The sequence below is a fragment of the Gouania willdenowi genome, chromosome 10, assembly GCF_900634775.1.
Source record: "Gouania willdenowi chromosome 10, fGouWil2.1, whole genome shotgun sequence".
Classification (NCBI taxonomy): Eukaryota; Metazoa; Chordata; class Actinopteri; order Blenniiformes; family Gobiesocidae; genus Gouania; species Gouania willdenowi.
The window spans coordinates 10,638,823-10,644,822 of record NC_041053.1 but is presented as its reverse complement, the minus strand read 5'-3'; the positions used below and the strand labels follow the sequence as shown (position 1 = coordinate 10,644,822).

At 36.5% G+C, this 6,000-nt stretch overlaps 1 protein-coding gene across 1 annotated transcript in view; it reads left to right on the top strand.

Moving 5' to 3' along the window:
* Positions 1 to 465: 465 nt before the first annotated feature.
* mid2 (midline 2) overlaps positions 466 to 6,000 on the top strand; it is a 334,562-nt gene continuing 329,027 nt past the window's right edge. The window contains exon 1 of the mRNA XM_028459469.1: positions 466 to 752. The gene's annotated coding sequence lies outside the window, so the exon portion shown is untranslated. The remainder of the gene's footprint in view (positions 753 to 6,000) is intronic.

Sequence of the window (6,000 nt, the reverse complement as noted above, 5' to 3'; positions counted from 1 at the left end):
CCCACAACAGCGGAGGAAAAATCCTTGAGTCTGGAGCCTTAGACCACTTGCCATTTATGTAGAAAAGGTCCGGCACTTAACAATAGTCTGGTTTGTCTGGGGTCCGGTTCCGGAACTCGAGACACGACGTATAAAATACTATGTTGTATTCATACATAACTTTTAACAATAAAATCCCAAGCTCATAAAATGTATTAATAAAGTGGTGGTTAATTTTCTTTTTTTTAATTTACGTTTTGAGTTTCAGTCGAATGACAGCGACACCGTGAGGCCATGTAGGGGATGTGCGTGTGTGTGTGTGTGTGTGTGTGTGTGTGTGTGTGTGTGTGTGTGTGTGTGTGTGTGTGTGTGTGTGTGTGTGTGTGTGAGTCGTGCTGTAACCTCCACAGCTGCTGTCATATAGTAATCTGATCCATTCCAGTCCACCGTGGGAAGGTCACGTGTCCTCAGGGAGCCCTTCAGGTTTGAGGAGCGCGCGGGGAGAAAGTAGCGCGCGTTGCGCACGGCACGACCGCGCGTTGGACATCATCTTGGAGACGCGCGTGTGATCCAGAGCCTGAATAGGGTCGCTTTTCATTTGGGGGCGTTGTTTGTCACACGGACTCCTGATCGGTGTGTGCGGGTAAATAGATCCGTCAGTGGTGCTGACACCCTACACACCGTGTGGTGCTGAACTTGTGCCCAGCAGCGGTGGTTCTTGTCTCCAGCCTGTCATCCTGGTCTCCACACGGAGCTGTCACCGAGAACCAGAGGTAGGCTGAGCTTTCTCCTCCTTTCTCCTCCTCACGCTTTCTGAGTGCGTGAGCACAAATATTGAGTTTTCAGTGCGTTTACAGACAGCCAGTCTCAATAACACTAATACTAGCCTCTCCATCTGTGCCACAGAAACCTGAAACCAGCCACATGGACACAAAGTCTGTGTGATCCCTCTGCAAACACTAGGAGTTTAAACACTATTACTAAACTTCAGCTTCATTACAAACTAGACCAGGGCTCACCAACCTTTCTAAAACTGAGAGATACTTTACTGATTAATTTGAAGGGCTACCGGTTTGATATACATTTTTAAAATTATAAATATTCACAGTATCACTTCAATTAAAGGGTAAGATAGTGTTTTTCAACACATATGGAGTCGTAACCCCATATGGGGTTGTCTGGAATTAAAATTGGGTCCTCTGAAACGTCTAGTAATTGATTAATTATATAATTTATATAATTATATAATCACTGATATATATATATATATATATATATATATATATATATATATATATATATATATATACATATATATATGAGTTCCGATTCCTGATTTTTCTTTCTATGCACTTAAAAATGACTGCAGACATCAGATATATTGTCAAAAGTGCAACTTTATTGCTGTGATTGTCCTCAAGAGTTAAAATGCATAGAACAAACAAAAATAAAAAAGTAAATGAGGCTGTTATTCAACAATTTCAAGCTGTATCCCAGGTTTAAGCAAACGTGCAACAGCTACTTCACAGTAGCTTTAATTTTCAGATTAAGAAATCAGATAACTACATATTTTATATTATAACATTACAATAATAATAATAATAATAATAATAATAATAATAAAAATAACCTCTTCCCTTGGCATCTCAGCATAGTGCAAATAAAAAATGAAACATGCCTGTGGCACACATATAGCCTACTCAAAGGGTAAACATATCTAAACAAAGAGGGTGCTGGCTCACATCGCACTATGGCAACCCACAAGGACGGAACGTGAAAAAGTCCCAAAAAACTGGTGAGAAAATAAAGTATATATATCTATATATATTTTTTTTTTTCTTAACTCGAATTTACAAAATAAAAATCTTTTACCTACAAATTCGATAAATCGATTAAATTGATATTTCTGTCCAGCTCTAATATATGATTATTATTTTTCTAACACATTACTAGAGCTGGGTATCATGGCCAATTTCCTAAATTGATTCGATTTGGATTAATCCGATTTTGAATCGATGAATCATGATTCGATTTTGATTCAGCTTTGATCTTACAAATTTTACTTGGATAGTATTAAGATGGTTTCAAACTTCTGACTTAAGTCCGGCCGACTTTAGGGGTGAGCACTGCCATGAATCTGACGATACAATACAATTCACCATTGCATATTACAATATGATATATCACAATATATCAGTAATTACAAACAAGTACAAAATGGTATGAAATACAATTGATTTCATTTTTTTTAAACTTGCAAAAACAAGTAAATGGTAACTAACTATAAGTCAAATACCAATATCAAAAACAAGTGGTATGTTTATCAAACTCTCAAATTAGTTTTTTCACAAAAGGTCAATTTTTGCTTCTACAACAGCTTCAAATTCGAAGTTCTTAAATTCCTTAAAAAAGTAACCACATACATTTATAAAAGTGCCCAGTAGGTTTTATGAAACCTTTGTTTACTGTATAATGTTTGCACTATATTAAATGCACGTTCACGTTGAGCAGGCACAGTTGTCAACTTTGCTAACGCCAGACTATAGCGCGAGACTACTGGGGTTAGAGTTAAAAAAAAAAAAACTCTATACATCACACTTAATATAAAACAATTGGATTCTATACTTAAACGTACTCAAATGTACGTCACGAAGGATGGCGGGCTTGGGGCGAACGTCAGATATGGCCTCAGGAGCGACCCAAGGTCATACCCACCAAATTTGATAAAAATCAGTCTTGCCATTTAAGAGATATAAATTTCAGATATCTGCAGCGCCCCCTAGTGGCCAACATTATTTAAATTTTGCTCACACCCTCACAGTCACATGCCAAACAAGGATCCTAGATTTGGTGTTGTTAGCATTTAATTTTGACCGATATATGCACAAGTTCACATTTTTATAGCTAGCTAGAAAACTTTACTTATTATTATTATTATAATTATTATTATTTTTATTATTTACTCAACCTTAGATCAGGTCAAACTGAAGACTCTATGTGCCAAGTTTCATGCTGATTGGACAAAACCCCAAGGAGAAGCTCGAAAAAGTAGGTTTTCGCAATTTTGCGCCAAGAAAATTATAGGCGGAAATGGGCGGGGCCTAGCCCAGGTGATTCAGTGCTATTCAAGGAATCTGTGGATATGAGGTTTTTGAATGTGCGACATTGGCCAAAACGCGTTGACCTTGGTTATAGCGCCACCTGCTGGTGGACTTATGAGTTTTTGCGTCCGAGGTAAGCTGAGGGGTCTGGATCAACCCTCCCTTGCATAATTTAGCTTGCAGCACCATGCTTACATACGCAGTGCCCAGGCCCCGCTGGCTTGGCCCCCCAATAAAATGCAGAATAAAAATATCAGAGGTGGCACATCTGTATTCGTAAAACACGATGGCAAACTTTTTTAGAAAACTAACTGTAGTTTGTGATATCAAGGATGGGAACCACTGGTGTAAGATAATAGGAAAACTACCAGTAACTTAAAAAGGTAGGATTTTTTTTAATTCATTCATGCAATTGTTTCATTTCTGTTACATTTCATTGGAAATCATGGCTCCTATTTTACTTGCCACTAACAACTTTTTAACTAATCGTAAAACATGTTACATTTGTACAATTTAACAATTTAGTAATGTTTTACAAAAAATCCAAAACAAAACAAATCTTATCACAATCGGCAGCTTTCTTTCACAAAATCCCATCTGCAACACTTAAATTTGTCCCAGTGTTTCAATGAAAATAAACATTTAAAGATGGTTATTTTAATACAAAAACGTTTCAAGTGCAGCAGTGTTTACCTCTACTAAGGCTCTGACTACATCTGTCTCCTGTATTTACAGTATCTCTGTGAGGTTGAAGCCAGTGACAACAAGTAAATCATATTTTAGACAAAGCTCAATGGTGGCTAGTGCTTCTCTTATGGTCCATGCGGGCTAACTACTAGACCTTCAGTAGATGTGAACCTACCTTACATCACAGCGGTGTCAAACTCATTTTAGTTCAGGGGCCAAATACGGACCAGTTTGATCTTAAGTGGGCCAAATTCAACAGAATTTGCCCTGGTTTGCACTTCCACGTATACAGTATATGATATATTAATCATAAAGTGTATCAGTCCCTGCAGGATCTTTACTTCAGTTTCCCTGATTTTGGGAATTTGAAGAAATCTAATGAAATAGTTTGAGGAAAATTTGTCACATTTTGGAAAACAGTGGAAACAATTTGAGATTAAAAAATGACAGCCATTATGTGATATAAGAACTGGAAAACTGAGCTCTGCAAATATTGGGGATTTTAATGGAATGTTTGTATTTGGAGGGGCTGAGATATCTACAGCTGAAGTAGTTGGTAATTTACATGTTACAGTTTAAATGTTTCAGGATTTTTCTATCGTTTTTACTTTTTTGAGGAGGCCAAATTTTACTCTAAAGGGCTGGATTTTGGCCCCCAGGCCATGAGTTTGACACTTGTGACAAAGAAGAACGACGTTGAATCTTCTGTCGTCAGTGTTTACATTATTAAATTGAGCAAATCACGAATTGGGACACCATTGTGTAACAGAGCAGGTGCACGGGTTTATCCAATAACAGTGCATGGGTTAACCCAGTTTTTTTCCAACCTTGGGGTCGAGACCCCATGTGGGTTCGTCTGAAGTTTAAATGCCTGAAATGTCTAGTAATTGATACATTTTTATTAATTTTTTTTTTAAATTACTGATTAAAAATGTATTTTTGAAATCTTGTAATTATTATTCTTTCACAAATTAAAACAACACTCAATCTTAAAAGAACTGTATTTTTTACTTTCACTTTGTCAAAAAAATAAAACTAGTTAATAATATTAATAGTAAAATGCAGTATAAAAATATCTGAGCTGGCACAACCTGTTACTAACACTGGCAGCTCTGTGTTTATAATACAGTATAACAAACTTGAACAAAAACTAATTCTAGAAGACAAAAAAATGTCTTTGGGGTCGCCAGAAATTCTTAACATCAAAATGGGGTCACGATCCAAAAAGGTTGGGAACCACTGGGTTAACCCAGTAACTCAAAGTGAATGAATGTGGGATGTGAACCAGCAGCTCCTGAGGCCTGTGAGGCTTACACAGATGGCTAATCATTCAAGGACTGAACACAATCATCAAGTAATCTAATTAATACAATCACTGAAAGCGTATTACATGCTTTAAGTCTTGCTTTGATTCTTTACAAGGGCTAAGTATATACATCAGCTGGCTACCTAAATGATAGGGCAGTAATGAAAAGAAAGAGACTAACAATCTTTCAGAAATAGGGATGTAACGATTCACTCAACTCTCGATACGATTCGATTCACGATACTGGGTTCACGATACGATTCTCTCACGATTTTTTCATTTACAAAATGGAACTGTAGACAAATTTTTTTTTGGGAAAAAAACTAGAAAATACGGTACTATTTTCCTTTTATTTTTCATTGTCAAAAGAATTCCTTGATAAACTATTCAAAACAATGCAATTTAACTAAAAATAAATCTTGAATTAAATAAATAAAGGAATAATACAAATGAAAATGAAGCATATTAATTTAAATTCTGGTTCTATAATAAACAATGCAAAACTGCATAATAGTTGTTTTTCTTTTAAAAGTGCAACTGAAAATGTATTTTGTGCCTTAACAATTGGACTTTAAAAAAAAAAAAAAAACCGTCATTGCACTGATTTACGTCATATTTGTTTGGACCAGCAGAGGGCGCTGGTAACACAGTGGTCGGTTGGCATGCAGATATTCTAGCAGTGAAGAAGAGAAGCTATGCTAGCAGACAGAGCTAATAGAAAAACGTGACTTTTGCAGATATTCAAGTAATATTACAGATATTCTTTCGGTGCTAAAGGGGTAATGAATCATTTATTAACATATTTAAGAGTAGAAGGCAGCCAGAAAAAAAGTATTAGCAGACTCCGCCCGCCGCCAACACTTCCGGATGGCGCCCTCTGCTGGTTAAAAAAAGTACTGCGATTCAATTGTCAGAAAATCGATATCA